Source organism: Tursiops truncatus, chromosome 8 (genome assembly GCF_011762595.2).
Source record: "Tursiops truncatus isolate mTurTru1 chromosome 8, mTurTru1.mat.Y, whole genome shotgun sequence".
NCBI lineage: Eukaryota > Metazoa > Chordata > Mammalia > Artiodactyla > Delphinidae > Tursiops > Tursiops truncatus.
Genome location: NC_047041.1, coordinates 80,627,184 through 80,647,608, shown reverse-complemented (window position 1 = coordinate 80,647,608; position 20,425 = coordinate 80,627,184). Strand labels below are relative to the sequence as shown.

Below are 20,425 nucleotides of genomic sequence, written 5' to 3'. Positions count from 1 at the left end.
TGTCTGTACAGGGGAACAAAGATAAGAAAAACTAGTCTTTTACACACACACACACACACACACACACACACACACACACAAGTAATGTAGAAGACAATGGAATGATTTCTCTACAGTGCTAAAAGAAAAATTCCACCTTAAGTTCTATACCCAGTGAAACTATTCTTCCAAAGTAGGGGAAAACATTTTTTTTTTTTGCCCTAGACAAACTAAAGCTGAGAAAATTTGTTGCCACAGACCTGCACTATAAAATATAAAAAACATTGAAGAAAAATGTCACAGATGAAAATTTGTATGTAGATAAAAGGAGTGGAGGGTACCAGAAGTAGTAAATAAGAGGGTAGAGATCAAAATTGTTTTTTCTAATTGAAATCTTTTTAAAAGATAAATGACTTTTTAAGACAAAAATATATTGTCATGTTTATGAAATATGTAAAAGTAAAATATATAAAAACAAGGATGGCAGGGTGATATGGAAGTATATTGTTGGAAGTTCTTATAAGTAAAACAGTATAATATTATTTGAAGGAAGATTGTGATAAATTAAAGATGTATAAACCCTAGCATGACCACTAAAACAACTACAAACATGTATAGCCAATAACCCAGTAGTGGAAACAAGTTGGAAAACTAAAATATACTCAGTAAATCTAGAAGAATGATGGAAAAGAGAGAGAGAGAAAACCTCAGAAAATAAATTGCAAGGGAAATGAGAATGTAACATGAATGGAATGAAAATGAGAACATAACATTGAAATTTGTGAAATGTAGCTATAGTAGTGTTCAGAGGGAAATTTCAAACATACTTGCTTATGTTTGAAAAAAAACAAGGTCTAAATCAATAATCTAGGCTTCCAATTTAAGAAGTTAGAAAAGGAAGAACATGTTAAATCCAAGTAAGTAGAGGGATGGAAACAATAAAGATAAAAATAGAAAACAATAAAATATTAAATAGGAAAACAATAGAAAAAAATCACTGGTACCAAAAGCTAGTTTAAAAAAATAGCAAAATTGACACATCTAACTAGACTCATCAGGAAAGAGAAGACACAAGTTACAAATTACCAGATACTGTAAACATTGAAGGAATAACTAGATAATATTATGAACAACGTTGAGGCCATAAAAATTAATAAGTGAATGCATTTTGTTGTATGTAAATTATATCTTAGTAAGGGTGATTGAAAAAAAGAAAATGAGTAATTTTAGTTGCTATGATTGAGTTTCCATCTAGTCACAGCTTATGTCATTTAATCTCACAATAAAATGGTGATATAACTTAGTGGTTTGGAGTATATACTCTACACTGAGACTACTGTCTTTGAATTATGGTTCAGCCAATTAGTAAGTATATGACTAGGTAAGTTATTTAACTACTAGAATGTAAACTGCACATGGACTGGGAATTTCTTTTTTGTTCACTTACATGATTTCTTGGCACGTGGTAGGCAACCAGTAAATATTTGTTCTTAAACCCTAGTTGACAGATGAAATTGGCAAAGAAGAGATTTACTGACTTTCAAACCTTACCAGGAAGGGAGAAACTCAGAATTTGACCTAGGTCTGCCAGATTCGAAAATTCGTGTCTTTCTCCTGCTGCTATGTCAGACAAATAAGAAACCTTAAAAAGAGTAAGAGAGCCTGATAGGTAACTATGCATGTGTCTTGGAACTTCCTTATAAGAAAAGGAAATTATACTTCTTTTGATTACCAAATTAATCCTTGGAACTGTTGCCTCTCTCAGTTTAAATAGAACTGCTATTGCAGAATGGAAAGAAAGCAGGGGTCATTTTTCTTTTTCTAATACTTTCATTTGATGCTGCTGCTTAAACTGTACAGTTGAGATCGCAAATGCAAGTACTCAGTGTGCCAGGATTTTTGTAAGGCAAAACCTTACAAAAACAAGTTAAGAGTTTTGATTCTTGAAGAGCATGCCATTTTGCTCTACGTTAGACTCCTCTAATATAGGCCATCAGAGCAGTATGAGATTAAATCCTATTCAAATTAATTTTAAAATGTGAAGCACATGCCCAGTATTTGGTAGGCATTGGGATAGGTAATGAAACTGAAGATATCAGACTAACTTTTATGTGCCAGATATCTTGCTCATTTTTATTTGATCTTTACAACTTTAAGTGCAAATCCCATTCTAACCAAATGGTGTAGAGTGTAATTGTGTAGAGTTACAGTAAATAATACATCTGGGATTTCATTTTAAGATTGTCAACCACAATCATAATGTGTTTGGCGTGTTTATGTTATTTTTTCTTCCTTCTAATCAGGTAACTCAATTGAAGTGTGACTTAACCAAGAATAAATCTAAAAACATAAGTATTCTCAACTGTCTTTCTCTAGCTTAGTTTCCTCGTGTTGCAATTTTTTTTTTAAGTTTTATTGTAGAAAATTTCAAACATACAGAAGTGAGAGGCTAGTTCAACAAACTCTTATGTAGCCATCACTCAGCCCCAAAAAACATCAAGTGTGGTCAACACTGCTTCAGCTACTATATTTCTGCCTACTCCTTCACACTCCCTGGTAATAATAGCATTTCATCAGTAAGACTTTCAGTATGTATTTCTAAAAGACAGGGAAATAATTGTTTAAAAAAATCAAAATTACAGGGCTTTCCTGGTGGCGCAGTGGTTGAGAGTCTGCCTGCCGATGCCGGGGGACATGCCCTGGTCCGGGAAGATCCCACATGCTGTCGAGTGGCTGGGCCTGTGAGCCATGGCTGCTGAGCCTGCGTGTCCGGAGCCTGTGCTCGGCCATGGGAGAGGCCACAACAGTGAGAGGCCCGCATACTGCAAAAAAAAAAAAAAAAAAAGAAAATCAAAATTACAATGCTATTATTGAAACTAGATAAAAATTAATATAGGTATATTGATAAGATAAAGTTAATTTATGTGGAATACATTTCACATGATATATAAAAATTCATTGGAGTAGATGATAGACATAAATATTAAAGTTAGAACTATAAAATGCTTAGAAGAAACTATTGGAGAAAATATTTGTGATCATGGTCTAGACAGTGATTTCTCAGGGCACGAAAAACACAAACCATGAAAGAAAAAAAAAGATAACATGGCCTTCATCAAAATGAAAAAATTGCTTTTCATTTAAAAAGTTTATTTTTTCCAGCTTTATTGAGATGTAATTGACATAAAACATTGTATAAGTTTAATGTGTGCAATTTGGTGTATGTATATATTACAGAATGGTTACTACAGTAAAAGTTAACAGATCTATCTCCTCACATAGTTATGATCCTGTGTGTGTGTTGAGAACTTTTAAGATCTACTCTTTTAAGCAACAAGGATTTACTGTAGAACAAAGGGAATTATACCCATTATCTTGTAATAACCTATAATGGAATATAATCTGCAAAAGTACTGAATCACTATGCTGTACACCTGAAACTAACACTATATTGTCAATCAACTATACTTCCATTAAAAAAAAGGAAAAAGAAGAAAAAATTTTAAAACAAAAATAATCTACTCATTTAGCAACTTCTAAATATACATTACAGTATTGTTAACTATAACTACCATGCTGTGCATTACATCCCCAGAACTTATTCATCTTTTTTCACAATTTTATTGAGATATAATTGACATATAACATTGTATAAGTTTAAGGTATACAATATAATGATTTGATGTATGTATATATTATGGAATGATTAGTACAATATGTTTAGTTAACATTCATCACCTCACATAGTTACATTTTATTTCTTGTGATGAGAAAAGATCTATTCTCTTAGCAACTTTCATATGTATAATACAGCGTTGTTAACTATAGTCACCATGCTGTACATTACATCCTTAGAATTTATAGATCTTATAACTGGAAATTTGTGATTTTTGACTGCTCCTCCCCCTGCCCCTGCAATCACCAATCTGTCCTATCTGTTCTCTGTTTCTATGACTTCAGTTTTCTTTTTAGGTTGCACATATAAGTGAGACACAGTATTTGTCTTTGTCTGACTTGTTTCACTTAGCATAATGCCCTCAAGGGCCATCTCATTTTGTTCGTGCATTGTTTTCCTGATTTCCTTTAGGATATATTCTTGTACTTCACTAAACTTCTGTTAAGAGGATTATTCTGAATTCTTTGTGAGTTCATACTCTCCATTTCTTTAGGTTCAGTTATTGGAACTTTATTAGTTTCCTTTGGTTTTATCATGTTTACCTGATTCTTCATGATCCTGGATTCCTTGCGTTGGTATCTACGTGTTTCCATCTCCTCTTCTAGACTTTACAGGTTCACTTTGGCAGGGAAAGAGCTTCACCAGTCAGCTCAGTTTGGGGTACTGGACACGTCAGCTGGTAGAGCCCATGGTTTGCTATCAGGGTCTCTGTGTGGGTGAGGTGCTCTGAGGTGTGTGTGTGGAGGGTGCCCCTGGCTGGACTGTAGAGTCAGTTGGGCCTGCTGGCTAGGCTGTGCATTCAAGCGGATTCCTGGGTGATGTCCGTGATTGGGCAGGGCTGTAGGCTGGGCTCTAAGTCTGCTCAGGGTACTGTTCAGGCTCCCTGGTTATGGAAGACCAGAGGCTATACTTGTTGGGAAGGGCTGCTGGCTTAGCTCTTTGCCAGAGTGGGGCTGTAGGATGGGCTCTGTGGTTGCCGGTGTTCTTGGCCATGCTTGCTGGATGGATGGGACTGGAGCCTATGCTCAACAGCTGGGCAGGGCTGCAAATTTGCTTTCCTGCCCTTGCGACACAGTAGAATGGGCTCCACTCCTTGTACAGTCTGTTGACTGGGCACCAAATCAGGTAGAACTGCCTGTTAACCTAAAAAAAGAGGGAAGCTGAGGCAAGCTCATGTTACCAGAAATTGAAATTGAATTTATTCGGGAATAGCAGAGGAATTGCAGTTCGGGAAACATACTGTAGCAAGCTACAGGCGAGTCTGTTGAAGGTTTGGGGCAGGCTGTGTTAATGCAGAAGGGGTGTAAAGAGTCGGGGGAGGCCAGTTAGGGTTCAAGCCGCAAATTCATTGGCTTGAGTGACGATGGGGAGAGATTCTCGGTGGATGTTCATTGGTTAGGAGATAAGTTCTAGATAGTTCTAGTCAGGCATTTAGGGGAAACCACTGTTTCATTTCTTGTTTCATTTTCCTGTGGGCGCATGTGTGAGATTCTCCATTTCATATCTCCATTCCATTTTAGATTGAAGTCCCTTTGCACGTTGGATGAGCTGCCTGACCAGACGGGGCCACCAAGTTGGCTCTGCAGATGGGCAGAGCCACTGGCTGAGATTTCTACTCTGGTGCCACTGCAAGCAGGAATGTGGTCCACCAAGATCTGATTGATGTAAGTCCCGCCCTCCTTCCCCATCTTTATCTGATCCCCACGGCTGAATCCTGCAGATTACCCCAGTAATTCCTGGGAGGTGAGACCCGAATGGCCCTCCTGGGAAGTGTCCTGCAGTGCTGGGGGAGCTGGGTGTCTAACTTGGTCTCTCATTTTCCCCTGGAGAAACAGTAAGCTGACGGGGGGGGGGGGTGGGGGGGTGGGGGGGAGGCCCTCTCAGTTTGGCAGTGTGCCAGCCTGAGGAGCCGTGATGTGGTCAGAGTGTAGCCTCTCTTCTCACCTTTATAGTGCTGTCCTTCTTGGTCTCTGTGGTCCAGGCGGGTGCTTCAGCCCCACCCCTGGGTTCTGGGATTTTCACAATGGTGTTTTTGTCTACGCATAATTGCTAGTTCTTCTTGTGGGAGGAACTAAAGTCAGGATCAATCGATAGCACCATCTTGATGATGTCACCAAAACTTGTTTTGAAAAGACACTGTCAAATAAAGGGAAAAATAATCCACAGGCCGAGGGAAAATATTTTTGAAACTGGTAGCTGATAAAGAAATTGTATCCAGAATAGAGAAAAATCTTTTACAACCCAGTAATAAGATAACTCAGTTTTTTTAAAAAATGGGCTAAGGTATGAATAGACGTTTAATCAAGGAACATATACAAATGGTAAATACGCACATGAGAAGAGGCTCAACATCATTAGTCATCAGGGAAATACAGTGAAGGGCCACTGCCCACTTAGTGGAATGACTAAAATTAAAAAGTCTATAATAGCAAGAGTTCGTGAGGATGAGAAACAACTGTAACGTTCATGCGTTGCTGTGGGAATGCAACATGGTGCAGGCATTCTAGAAAACATTCTGGCAGTTTCTTATAAATTTAAATATCCACTTAACATCCTGTCTGGCAGTACCACTCCTACATATTTATCCAAGAGTAAAAACGAAACAAACCAAAAAACCCCCATATTCACACAATGATTTGTACCCAAATGTTAAGAGGAACATAATCTATAATGGCCATACGTAGAAACACTCCAAATGTCCATCAGTTGGTGAATGGATAAGCAAATTATGATATCCATCCAACGGAATGTTACTCAACAATAATGTGGGGCAGGACACCATGTACCAGTAATTACTGCCAGGGTAGGACTGCAACTACTTGGAGGACAGCAAAGATCATCACAATGCCAGCTCCCAGGAATAGAAGTCCAAACACTTTCCCCCACGATAACTTGGTATCAGAGTTGCCAGGGAAAACACAGCACAGTCAAACACTGGATGGAACAGTGCTTTCACTCACATAGAGAAGAGACAGCAAGATCAGCTCCAATGTGTGTCCACCTCTAATGGCTAGCAGATGCCCCTGGCAGCTGACCAGGGAAATTGGCCTGTGTGCACCCCTCTTGTACTGCAGCAGCAGGACACTGACCTCTCCTGTGTGGAGTCTGAAATACTGAAACCTGGGGCCATGCTTGAGAGCCATTGACATACATGCTTAAGCAGAACAAAGGAACACTCGTTCAGCATGAGACAGCGAAAGCAGTCAGCCTGGCACAGGCTGTGTGGGCTCCGTATCTCTTGGTAAGGAAGTTTTCCAGGCCTAAGGCCCATTTTTGTGTGACCGAGCAGAGGTTGAAAGACTGCATGTGTGAGACTGACTTTCCTAACAAATAAAAAGGAACAGGTGAATATCAAAGCTCAGTAACATAAGCCAAGACCCAAAGACTATATTCTGCGTAATTTCCATCATAGGGGATTGGGGAAGGAGATTGACTGTGAAGGAGCATGAGGGAACATTTTGAGGTGGTGAAAACATTCTATATCCGTATGTGATAGTTTTATAAGATTATGTATTTTTCAAAATTCATCGAATGTACGCTTACACTATGGATACAGCAGTCAGTAATATAGGTAAGGGGCTTGCCCTCATGAAGCTTATATCCTCTCTGTACTTACCTATGCATCGCCTCAAACTAATAGAGAATTTTATTAATTTATGCTGATCATTGGCCAAAAACTACTTGTTAGGAGGCTTCTTTTAGGCTGTAGGACCCGTGTCCGTAGCAGCTGTTCCAAATCCCATGGTAGTGCCCGTGGTGGCTACCATAAGTGTATTAGTTTGCTGCGGCTGCCATAACAAAATACTATAGGCTGGGCTGAAACAACAGAAATGGATTTTCTCACAGTTCTGTAGGCTAGAACGCTAAGATCAAGGTGTTGTCAGGTTTGGTTTCTTCTGAGGCCTCTCTTCTCAGCTTGCAGATGGCTGCCTTCTCACTGTGTTTTCACATGGTCTTTCCTCGGTGCGCATATACCTGTGGTGCCTCTGTGTGTGTCCACATTTTCTCTCATAAGGACATCAGTCAAGTTGAAGAAGTCCCATCCATATGACCTCATTTTAACCTAATTACGCCGTTCAAGGTCTTATCTCCAAATACAGTCTCATTCTTGGGGGTTAGGGGTTCCATGTAAAGATCTTGGAAGAACACAATGTAGCCCACAACACATGGTGTCATGCTTTCCCAGGTACCCCTGCCATGCATCTGCTGAGCATCCTAAGCACTACTTGTTAAGTTCTTGAGAAATGAATCACAAGATGATTTGGGGAAAAAGTCTCATGTACTTTACATCATTTAAAATGTTGCAAGGACAATAAACAGGGATTACAAAGAAGCACCAGTCTCCAAAGCGCCAGGCACCAAAACCCAACCCGAGGAGTCCCCTGTTATAGGTCTCATGGGCCCCCTCCTGGGGAGTCCACATAGTTTCCTTTGAGCTTTCTTCAAGCAGGGGATATACACAGCAGGTAGCCTCTGGGGGTGTATCCTGATTTTCACCTGTTATTCCTTTTTCTATAAGTAACTTTTAGTATCTTAAAAGCATGGCTTTTGAATAGCACTAAAAGGAATGTGGGCCCCCCTATATCTTGAGTGTCTAGCTCAATATCCATCCAATTATGGTTCCTGGAGGTATCTTCTCTTCGAATTGGCTGTAAGCTTCTTAAGGGCAGTGGTTACTCCTGTTATGTTTCTTGGTACCTGTTGCAGTAGTACCAAGCTTAGTACCATGACTGTAGTAGAGACTAAATAACTATCTGTTTAATAGGTATTTTACAGATGAAGTTGAGAGACTCTCAAAGGCATGAAATACGTTTCTCAGCATCCCCCTTACTACATGGTCCTCAGTGAGAGTTTGAGGTGGAAGAGAAGGAAAAGTACCAGAGGCAGTTGAGGGTAGATGTGAAGGCAGACAGAGGTTCCAGCTGCTTCTAGATGAGCTTGAGAATTATCACGTTGGTCGTGCATACTGTGTGCGGGCTTCTCATTGAGGAGGCTTCTCTTGTTGCAGAGCACAGGCTCTAGGTGCATGGGCTTCAGTAGTTGTGGCACGTGGGCTCAGTAGTTGTGGCTCACGGGCTCTAGAGCGCAGGCTCAGTAGTTGTGGCACACGGGCTTAGTTACTCTGCGGCATGTGGGATCTTCCCAGACCAGGGCTCGAACCCTTGTCCCCTGCATTGACAGGCGGATTCCAGACCAGGCCTCGAACCCTTGTCCCCTGCATTGACAGGCAGATTCTTAACCACTGCGCCACCAGTGAAGTCCCCAAAGTGAACTCTTGAGACTCACCTGTTGACTGTGAGCAGACTGGGTGAGTTTGTGTGAGGAGCTTCCCAGAGGCTCACCAGACTGTTAGCAGCTTTTGGTTCATCTCTTGAAAACCATCCACATTAGTACTTCAGGCTGGGGTAGTTGGTGGCAACTTTCCTGACTTCTCTCCCAAGTCTTCCAACTTTGGTAAAGCTCTAATTCTCGTGCAGACCTGTCCTAACTGGAATACGAGGAGGGGCTTCAGCTTTCCCCTTTGAAGTCCGGCTGGTACACAAGATCACTCAACTGAGCAGAATTATAAACTGCTCCAGTCAGAGAACGATGGAATTAGAAGAAAACTTAGAGATCTCTAAGTACATTTCTTATTTTACAAATGAGGAAACAGGGCTCAAGTAATTTAGTGACATGTAAGAGAGAAGCAGAATTGTACTAAGAATCTGATTTCAATCCAATGCTTTTCTATTTTTATCATACTATATTTGCCTTTAGAAATGCATAAAAATAAAGAGGGATTTTTAAAATTTAGGCAATTAATTAAGCATTTATTTATTTTATGAATGTGAGATATTCTTTCTTTATCGATATCTCTATCTTTGTCTATCTACCTGTCATCTATCTACCTACTTACCTACCTATCGGGAGAGAGATCAGCGAGAGCACCAGAAAGCATTTGCTGGCATCCAAGGTTGAAGTATGTCTGTGAAGAGAAGATTGTTCAAGTTTCTTAGGACAATTTAGAGAAGAAGCAGCTAAATAGAGAAGCAGGGCAGCCTGGAAATGAAAGGGCCATATTAAATAATCTTCCAAAGCTCAGGATAGATCAAAATAATAATGAAAAAGAATATGGAATAAAGTTTAATTAACTCAGATACCTTATGATGATGAAAGTGAGGAAATTACCAGGATGTCCTATGTTGGGGGACTGATTAAATAAGTAACAGTACATGTTACGATAGGATTTTGTACATCTATTAAAATGAGCTTAATAATGATTTAAAAATAATATTAGAAAATATTATTGACATAGTGATGACTGGAACACAAAAAGGATTCAGAATTATCAATAAACTGTCACCTTGACTCTATTTGATATGTGCAAAGGACAAAGGAAATTTGCCAAAATTATACTAGTCTCTGCTTGGGGAGTGGGATTGTAGGAAAACATTTTTTTGCATTTATTTTCTCTTGCCTAAACTTTCCAAATTTCCTACAATGACCATATTCTGTTTATCATCAGAATTAAAATTAGAGGGGAAAATAAAATAAAATAAAATAAAATTAGAGGGGAAGAAACTCATGGTTTCAAGAAGTAAAAAATTAATAGAATAGTTAATCAAGGACAAGGTGATGGTTTTTTCCTGAAGAAAATATCAGCTACATCTTTTTCTCTTCATGAACTGTTATCATAGTAGAATATTTGCAGAAAAGCCTTAATGCCTGAAACTGGGCAGTTTTTAAGAGGTTCTGTCGTGCAGTCAGAGAAGTGCATAGATTCTTTCGTTTGGTGTGACATGTAGCAAATGAGGATGGAGGGCTATTTTCTTAAATGATTCTGGAATGGCTCCTAAGTTTTCTTTTTTTTTTTTTAAGTCAAATTTTGAATTTTTTACATATATCATGGGAAATCTTTCAGGTTCTTAGAATGTTCACAAAAAACATGCTGAGTAAAACAATCTCTTTGTTAGGAAAAACATGCTGCTTACCTTCACAAATTCCCTTTTAACTCCCCAAATATTCATGACCACCACTGAAGCATCTCTTTACAGAATTCCCAAACATCTTTTTGTAGGTCAATAAACCTCTAGGGTTGATATTTGACTTTGATTCATTTTGTAGAAATGTTCAAAAGGATGGAGCCAGTGCCTCCCATTTCTCTTATTATGTGGCTTGTTGACATTTGAATTTTCAAAATATCAAGGGTTTCTCCAGTGTGACTCATTTGAATCAGTTGCTTTTTTCCCCCTCTGAATGATGGGCTGCTGATTCAGAACTATATGATAAAATTAGAAGTACGAATATTTCATTCAGTCTACTTTTAAAAATCTGTTCTTTCATTTTTGGTATCAATTGGCAAACTAATTTGATGACTCAGTTTGGTATAGAACTTTTATTTGTATGTTAATTTTATTCTTATGAACAAATAGCCTGAAGCACATTGATAAAATCTGTATTGGAAATGGCACCATTCTGGGCCTCTGGCTGTCTAGGTCATAGTATTATCTCTATCACTAACTTCCTAGGTAGGCTGGGCTCTAAGCTGTTGGCTCTTGGTTTTAGTACTTGTAATGTGAGAGGCGTTGGACTATATATCAGTCAGGATAGGTTAAGTTATGCTGCAGTAATAAAGAACACCCATATTACAAGGCTTGAAACAATCAGAATTTATATCTTGCTTCTCCTGTTGGTAACCATCATGAGTCATCTGGGATCGCTGCTTCCAAGTCATCATCGTCCTCAGGCTGACACAGCGGCCATGAACGTTGGTGCGGCCATGGCAGAAGAAAAAGAGAAGATGGCAGAGCATGCACTGGCTTTTAAAGCCTTTGCCCAGAAACGACACATGTCACTTTCTTACATGTTATATTGGCCAAAGCTAGTCTTATGGCCAAGCCTGACTTCAAAGAAGGGAAATTCGATATTGGTAAAAAAATGCAGTCTGTTGGTAATCTATAAAGTTCCTTTAATTTCTAGTAGCCTGTGTCTAAAGTGCATTGAGGGACTTCCCTGGTGGTCCAGTGGTTAGGACTTCACCTTCCAGTGTGTGGGGTGGGGGGATGGGTTCAATCCCTGGTCGGGGAGCTGAGATCCCACATGCCTTGCGATCAAAAAGCCAAAACATAGGGCTTCCCTGGTGGCACAGTGGTTGAGAGTCTGCCTGCCGATGCAGGGGACGCGGGTTCGTGCCCCGGTCCGGGAGGATCCCACGTGCCGCGGAGCGGCTGGGCCCATGAGCCATGGCCGCTGAGCCTGTGCGTCCGGAGCCTGTGCTCCGCAACGGGAGAGGCCACAACAGTGAGAGGCCCGCGTACCACACACACACACAAAATGCTATATAAATGGAATTATACAGTATGTAACCTTTGGGGATTGGCTTTTTTCATTTAACATCTCCTGGAGATTCATCCACATTGTATGTATCGATAGTTCCCTTTTATTGCTGTGTAGTGTTCACGGTATGTCTCTATCTCAGTTTAACAACTACCTGTTGAAGGATATCTGGGCTATTTCCAGTTTTTGGCTAATATGAATAAAGCTCCTTTGAGTATTTTTGTATAGGGTTTGTGTGAAAATAAGTTTTCATTTCTCTGAGATAAATACTCAAGAGTGAAGTTTCTGTGTAAAATGATAATTGCATGTTTAGTTTCATAAGAAGCTGCCGAACTGTTTTCTAGGATAGCTGTACCATTTTACATTCCCACCAGCAATATATAAAAGATACACCAAATGCTTGCCCGCATCTGGGACTGCCATTATTCTTTATTCATCAGCCATTCTGATAAATGTGTAGTGATTATCTCATTGTGGTTTTAATTTACATTTCTCTGATAGCTAATGATTTAAAAAATCTTTCCAAGTCCTTATTTACCATTTGCATATCTACATTTGTGAAGTATCTGTTTAAGTCTTTTGCCTATTCTTTTTGTTTTAATATTTATTTTTATTTATTTATTTATTTTGGTGTGTCAGGTCTTAATTGCGGCATGCAGGATCTTCATTGTGGCATGTGGACTTCTTAGTTGCAGCATGTGGACTTCTTAGTTGAGGCATGTGAACTCTTAGTTGTGGCATGCATGCAGGATCTAGTTCCCCAACCAGGGATTGAACCTGGGCCCCCTGCATTGGGAGCACAGAGTCCTATCCACTGGACTACCAGGGAAGTCCAATTTGCTCGTTCTTTATTGGATTTTTTCTTACTACTGAGTTTTGAGAGTTCTTTGAATATTCTAGAAACAAGTTTTTTGTCAGATATATGATTCACAAATACGTTTTCCCAATCTATTGCTTGTCTTTTAATTCTCATTGCAGTCTTTTGCAGAACAAAAATTTTAATTTTGATGACACCCAGTTTATCATTTTTTCCCTTTTGTGGATTATGCTCTTGGTGTCATCTAAGAAACCTTTGCCTGTCCCTACATCTTGAAGATTATCTCCTCTTTTCTAAGGAGTCTGACTCCAGGACAAAATCCTATGTGTGGTCTTTCAGGCCCAACCATAGACAGTTACACGATTGTGACTGGAAGTCTGCATGAGGGCGGGGAGGTTGCCCACCCCACACCAGCTGGCACACAGCCAGTGCACTGTAGTTTTCTTGAAGGAGTTGCTGTCAAGGCCTCCACTAGTAAGCCATGCTTGTGTGCATATCTGCATTCCTAGCTCAGTCACCTCGAGTCAGAGACCTCTTTATTGGGAAGCTTGGCTGAGACACTTCCCAAGCACCTCTGCTGAGACCTCTTTAGTGAGGTCCTTGGCTGAATTACATTTCTCCACTTTGCCTCAGTGCCTTTCCGCTCCCAGCCTTTCCCCAGCCCATGAATCCATAAAGAGGCAGGAACCTTCTGTTGAGGGCTCCTGAGCAGTGACACAACGTTCTCAGGCTGTGCTGGATCCACCTGACCCTCACCTTGGGCCATTTTGGGGGGGAAATATATAACACTAGGGAGCCAGCACCTCTTGATTACACTGTCACATTAAGTGAATAAAAGTTTGATTTTTACTTTTGGTTTGGCACATTGTCCTAATTGAGCACCTCAATGCCTGATTGCTTGACATTTTTTTTTTTTTTAAGATCACACTATTAGTATTTACATTTAATTGCGTGATTCTTGAGTTGTTTTGTATAAGGTGTGACATTTAGGTGGAGTTTCTTTTGTGTGTGTGTGTGTGTGTGTGTGTGTGTGCACCTATGAATATCCAGTTGCCCCAGCACCACATTTTATAAAGTCTGTTCTTCCTCCATTGAATTGCTTTTGTACCTACGTGAAAAATCAGTTGAGCATATTTGTTATTTGTGTGGGTCTATTTCTGGTTTTTCTATTTTGTTTAGTTGATCTGTGTGTATATCCTTCTGCCAATACCACACTGTCTTGATAACTTGTAGCTATATACTTGTAGCCTTAATAATCAGGTAAAGTGATTCCTTTCACTTTATTCTTTGTCAAGATTATTTTAACTATTCTAGTACCTGTGTTCTTTCTGCATATTAGAATAAGCTTGTCTCTGTTTACCAAAAAAACCTTACTAGAGTTTTGATATGAATTGTATTAAGCATATAGATCACTTTGGTGGAGAACTGATAGCTTTATATTGAATCTTCCAATTCATGAATATAGTATGTCTCTCCATTTATTTAGGTCTTCTTTGATTTCTTTCATAAGCATTTTGTAATTTTCTGCAAACAGATCCTATACATGTTTTGTTAACTCTGTACCTAGAGATATCATTTTCTTCAGAGTGACTGTAAATTGTATTGTTTTAAAATTTTGTATTCCAAATGTTCATTGTTAGTGTTTAAAAATGCAATTGGGGCTTCCCTGGTGGCGCAGTGGTTGAGAGTCTGCCTACCGATGCAAGGGACACGGGTTCGTGCCCCGGTCCGGGAAGATCCCACATGCCGCGGAGCGGCTGGGCCCGTGAGCCATGGCCGCTGAACCTGCGCCTCCGGAGCCTGTGCCCCGCAGCGGGAGAGGCCACAACAGTGAGAGGCCCGCGTACCGCAAAAAAAAAAAAAAAAAAAAAAAAAAAAAAATGCAATTGATTTTTGTGTGTTGACCTTGTATCATTCAACCTTGAGAATTTTAGAAGGTTTTTTGGTTAATTTCTTGAGATTTTCTATGTAGACAAGCATGTCATCTGTCAAAAGAGAATGTTTATGTTTTATTCCTTCCTTTCCATTCTGCATGCCATTCATTTGTTTTTCTTACTGCACTGGCTGAAACTTCTAGTATTATGTTGAAAAAGAGTGGTGAGAATGAACCTTCTTGCCTTATTCTTTGGGGAGAAAGATACAAATTTTACCGTTAAGTCTGACATTAGTGTAGGTTTTTGAAGATGCTCTTTATCAAATTAAGATAATTGCCCTCTATTCCTAAATTGCTGAGTCTTGTTTTTACTGTTAATGGTTGTTGGATTTTGTCAAATGATTTTTTTCTGTATCTGTTAATGTGTTAATGTGATTTTTCTTCTTTAGTCTGTTGATGCAGTAGATTACATTGATTTTTTTTTAAATTAATTAATTTATTTTTGGCTGCCTCGGGTCTTTGTTGCTGCGTGAGGGCTTTCTCTAGCTGTGGCGAGCGGAGGCTACTCTTTGTTGCGGTGCGCGGGCTTCTTATTGCGGTGGCTTCTCTTGTTGTGGAGCATGGGCTCTGGGCGTGTGGGCTTCAATAGTTGTGGCACGTGGGATCAGTAGTTGTGGCTCACAGGCTCTAGAGTGCAGGCTCAGTAGTTGTGGCACATGGGCTTAGCTGCTCCGCAGCATGTGGGATCTTCCCAGATCAGGGATCGAACCCGTGCACCTTGCATTGGCAGGCGGATTAACCACTGTGCCACCAGGGACAATTCAAAAACATTGATTTTGAATGTTGAGCCAACCTTACATAGCAATAAGTCCTACTTGGTTGTGGTGTATAAATATTGCTGTATGTTGTTTGGAATTGATTTACTGATATTTATTGAAGATTTTTGCTTCTAAGTTGATGAGAACCATTGGTCTATAGTTTTCTTTTTTCTTTTTTTTTTCTTTTTTATTGTCTTTCTTTTTTATTTAAACTATCTTGGTTTGGTATACTGGCCTAATAAAGTGAGTTTGTAAGTGTTCCCTACTCTTCTATTTTCTGGAATAGGCTGTGTAAAATTGATGTTAGTTCTTTAAATGTTTCGTAGAATTCTGCAGTGAAATCATCTGGGCCTGGAGATTTTTTTGTTGGGAGCTTTTAAATTACAGATTTAATATTTTAAATGAAAATAGATCTATTCATAATAGATAGTTCATCTTGATTGAGTTTTGGTAGTTTGTGGGTTTCAAGGAATTGGTCAATATCTTTTAATTTGTAGAATGTATGAGCATAAAGTTGTTTGTTGTATTTCCTTATCTTTTTAATGTCTGTTGGATCTGTAGTGATATCCTCAGTTTAATTCCTGATATTGGTTATTTGCATCTTCTCTCTTTTTTTCAGTCTTTCTAGAAGTTTACCAACTTACTGATTTTTTTCAGAGAACCAGCTTTTTGTTTCATTGATTTTCTCAATTTTCCTATTTTCAATTTCATTGATTTTTACTCTGATATTATTATCTTTATTGTTTTTTGGGATTATTTACTCTTCTTTTTCCAGTTTTTTGAGGTAGGAACTTAGGTTATAGATTTGAGACTGTCCCCATTTCAAATGTAAGCATTTAGTGATAAAAATATCCCTTTCAGCACTACTGTAGTTGTATCCCACAAATTTTGATATGTCATACTTTGATTTTCATTCAGTCCAATGTATTTTTCACTTTTCTTGAGATTTCCTCTGACTCATCAATTATTTAGGAGTTTTCTGTTTAATTTCCATGTGTTAAGAGATTTTCCTATTGTCTTTTATTATTATTTTTTTTTGGTAATTGATTTCTTGTTTGATTCCACTTATATTGAAAAACACACTCTGAATGATTTTAGTTCTTTTAAAATTGCTGAAGTTTGTGTTATAGCCCAGGATATAGTGTATCTTGGTGAATGTTCCATAGGCACTTGAACGAAAAAGATTTATTCAGCTGATAGTGGTGGAATGTTCTATGTAAGTCAATTAGAACCTCTTAGTTGATTGTGTTGTACAGATCTTTTAAATTCTTTCTGCTTCTCTCTCTTGTAGTTTTATCACTTGCTGAGAAGAGGGTGTTGAGGTACTCAACTGTAATTGTAGATTTGTCATTATGTCACTGCCTTCTTTGTCTCTAAGTAATTTTCTTTTCTCTGAAGCCTACTTTATCACATTTTAACATAGCTATTCCTGCTTAACATTTCTTTTTATTAATGTTTCCATGGCATACCATTTAACTTCCTTTTACAAACTACCTACGTTATTGAATTTAAAATGAGTTTCTTGTAAATAGCATATGGTTGGGTCATTTCCTTTTTTTTTTTTTTAAGGGGTGCTGCATGGCATGTGGGATCTTAGTTTCCCGACCAGGGATCTAACCCATGCCCCCTGCATTTGAAGCACGGAGTCTTAACCGCTGGACCACCAGGGAAGTCCCTGAGTCATTTCTTGGCACATTCTTGAGGGAGGTGTGAAGGGACGGTGGAGGGGTCTGGCCATTTTTTGCTGTCAGGGCTCCTGATCATCCCAGCGGTGTTGGGCTTGCAGGATGTTTTCACAGGACCAATCATGGGGAGGAATAAGCCTTACTAGGTTGGGGGTTGGTAAACACAGGTCTGGGTTACCTTCTTCTCTTGGGTGGATGTCCAGCTGCTGTGTTTTTCCTCCAGTTAGGATCCACATAAGTTACTTTCTCCTCACCACCTTTTAGAATTCTCCTTTGGTTGCCTTTTATGTTATTTCCAGGATTCATATCTCAGCAGGGAGAAGCAGGGGGAAATGAGTCAATACCATCTTGTACAGACTGAAAGTCAATATACTTTCTATGTCAAATTACTAGATTATAAATTCATTGAATGTAAGATCTGCCTTATACTTCTCAGTATCTTTCACAGTTCATAGTACAGTTTTTTGTATATTATAGCTTTTCCATAAATATTTGCAATTTTAAGTTGGAATGTTTACAATTGTGAACTTTAGGTTATTTCTAGACCCAATAACTGGGTTTAAATGTCCATTTGTAATTGTTTTTATACTGAAACAATCTTCCTTATTGATTATTAAGTGAATGCTTCTGTGTTATTTTGGCAAAACTTATAGTGCTGTCACCATCTTTGGGACATTGCTCATCCTACATTTCTTTCAGGATTTCTGTATGTTGGATCTAGTGACTACAACTTAAGGACTTTTCTAATTATTTGTAGATCCTGTAAACAAAGATTGTAATTGTAAACTGTTAATATGGAAACAGGATCCCGTTAAACTAAATTTACGTTCTGAAATAGATGAAATATTTATTTCAAAGTCAGCTATAGTAAGACAGAGGAAAAGATCTAGAGATTTTGAAAGTAAGACATAAGAACTTGTTTTTTAAAAACATTGTTTTCCACTAAAAGGAGATTAGCATGTGATTTGGTTTAACATCATTGAATGCACTTGGCTTGATCCCTGCTGGAGCTGAGTGACATACACTGGTTTGCTTTTCCGGCTTTACCTCACAAATTATAACTTGTCACATATAATTACCTTTTCTATAGCAATTTCAATAGTTCATTTGCCTGTCGCGTTTCAGAGAACTCTAAACCTTTCTTCATGTATCTTTTAAGTGGGCCGAAATGCTCCTCCCCCATTCCATCCTGTGCAGCTAGTATATAGTAAAATACTCGCTTATTATGATCAGTGGCTATATATTCCAGTTACCACATTTCTTTCATAAATACATTTCCTTTAAAGGATTTAACTTTTGGATCTGCCAAAGTCATTTTGAATGTGGCACTGTTCCAAGTGAGTAGGATGAAAAGTCATTTAGAATAAGGAATCTAGGGGTCACGTTTTTGCTTAACAAGAATGTCAGTTACTGAGATGACCAGAATGCTCAGATGAATGGATGTGAAAAGAGAAAATATATAAAATCACTCAGAACTCAAATGGAAGTTAACATGAAATATTTGAAGTGGACATGTATTTCTCCTTTCTTCTGTAGCTTTCATCATCTGTACTGTACAACCTAGCACTTGATCGTATTTTGTTTTCTAGTGTTTATTATTTCCTCTGGTTAAGTATTATTTTACTTGACATTATATACAAGCTGCTTATAAATCAGAATTAAGTCTCATAATTTATCTGCTTTCTCCTTTATCCCTTCAACTCTTCCTTTTGATAAGATCTTGTATTTCAGACTTTCTGGCCAGCAATAATTTTAAAGGTTCTACCATGCTGTCCCACAAACCATCAACATGTCTCAAAATTCCAACACCCCAGTGTTTAAACTAGATCCAACAAACTGGATCTCATAATTGAAGTAAAACTGCAATTCTTTGGCAAAATGAACTGTATTAATATTTGTGTTTTCTGCTCTGCTTATGGAGCTAACAGTAGATAATCATGCTGATATTGAAGGCAATGGCCAGAGTGATGTATTTTATTTATTTTATTTTTATTTTATTTATTTATTTATTTATTTATTTTTTGCAGTACGGGGGCCTCTCACTGTTGTGGCCTGTCCTGTTGCGGAGCACAGGCTCCGGATGCACAGGCTCAGCGGCCATGGCTCACGGGCCCAGCCGCTCTGCGACATGTGGGATCTTCCCGGACTGGGGCACGAACCCGTGTCCCCTGCATCGGCAGGCAGACTCTCAACCACTGCGCCACCAGGGAAGCCCTATTTTAGATCAATTTTTGATTCAGAAAATACATTCTTCTATCCACAGTTCCTAGTTCAGTACCTGGTTACATTATAGGATGTTAGGGGATGAAATATCATATTTATCACGGTTTCCATTGTTGCTGAAACCTAGGGGAGAGGAAAGAAGGAGATAATTTCACCAATAGTATATTCAAATTTATATTATAATCTTAAAAATAATTTTCTATATCTGTTGACTTTAAGTGTGGGAAATGAATATCTTTAAGAGTGGGTGTGATAAATTCTGTTTTGTTGGTGTGTCTTTGGAGAGATCTCTTAGATAAGTGGAAATATATTTTAATGCTGTTTTCCCTGGGTGAGTAAGTGACATTCTCTCATGAAACAATAATCTATTAGAACAGAAAGGAATCATCAGGACTATCTAGTTTAAAGATCTGTATTTACAATTTTCAATTTTAGTAATGGAACCATTTTTCAAACAAGGGAGAGGATCCTGAGGACATAGTGTGAGAATTCTTCTGGACTTAGGTGTACTTGAAGCTGGTACCATGCTAGCCCTTCTTAATTATGTGTATTACAGATCCCCTCATTTGCTTGAGTTTCTGGCTCTTGTAAACAAACAAAACAAAAAAACAAAAAAAAATTCTTGACAAATGTAATAAGTTTATTTATAGTAAAATTGAGAGTGAAAAATTATAAAGTATCTTAAGGCTTATTCTATCAAATTTCACCCAAAGTCTGTGATAGTTACTTTATTTAATATTCAGCGAGTAATTTTTGAGTGCCTACCATATGTCAAGCCCTGAAATTTTAGGCTCTGAAGACAAAAGTACAAACAAGTAGTTCCTATCCTCAAGGAGTGCTTAGAGTCTAGAAGATTTAGCATCAAAAACAGACATTAAATTATCTCCTGAAAGCATCCTGAATTTTTTATCATGGAACTGTACAGACAGCCCATAAACTGTCCTGATTCAGGTCCCATGTACCTTGAGTCTAGCCAGTCATGTTTTACATTTCACAAAAGTATTCGTATTTGAGATATGAATCTTGACTGGAAGAGTT

The 20,425-nt window shown here is 38.5% G+C and overlaps 1 long non-coding RNA gene across 1 annotated transcript in view; it reads left to right on the top strand.

The window, feature by feature from the left end:
• LOC117313429 (uncharacterized) overlaps nt 1–20,425 on the top strand; it is a 100,247-nt gene that overhangs the window by 41,502 nt on the left and 38,320 nt on the right. Inside the window, exon 3 of the long non-coding RNA XR_004527938.2 lies at nt 5,176–5,319. This is a non-coding gene — a long non-coding RNA (uncharacterized lncRNA). The remainder of the gene's footprint in view (nt 1–5,175; nt 5,320–20,425) is intronic.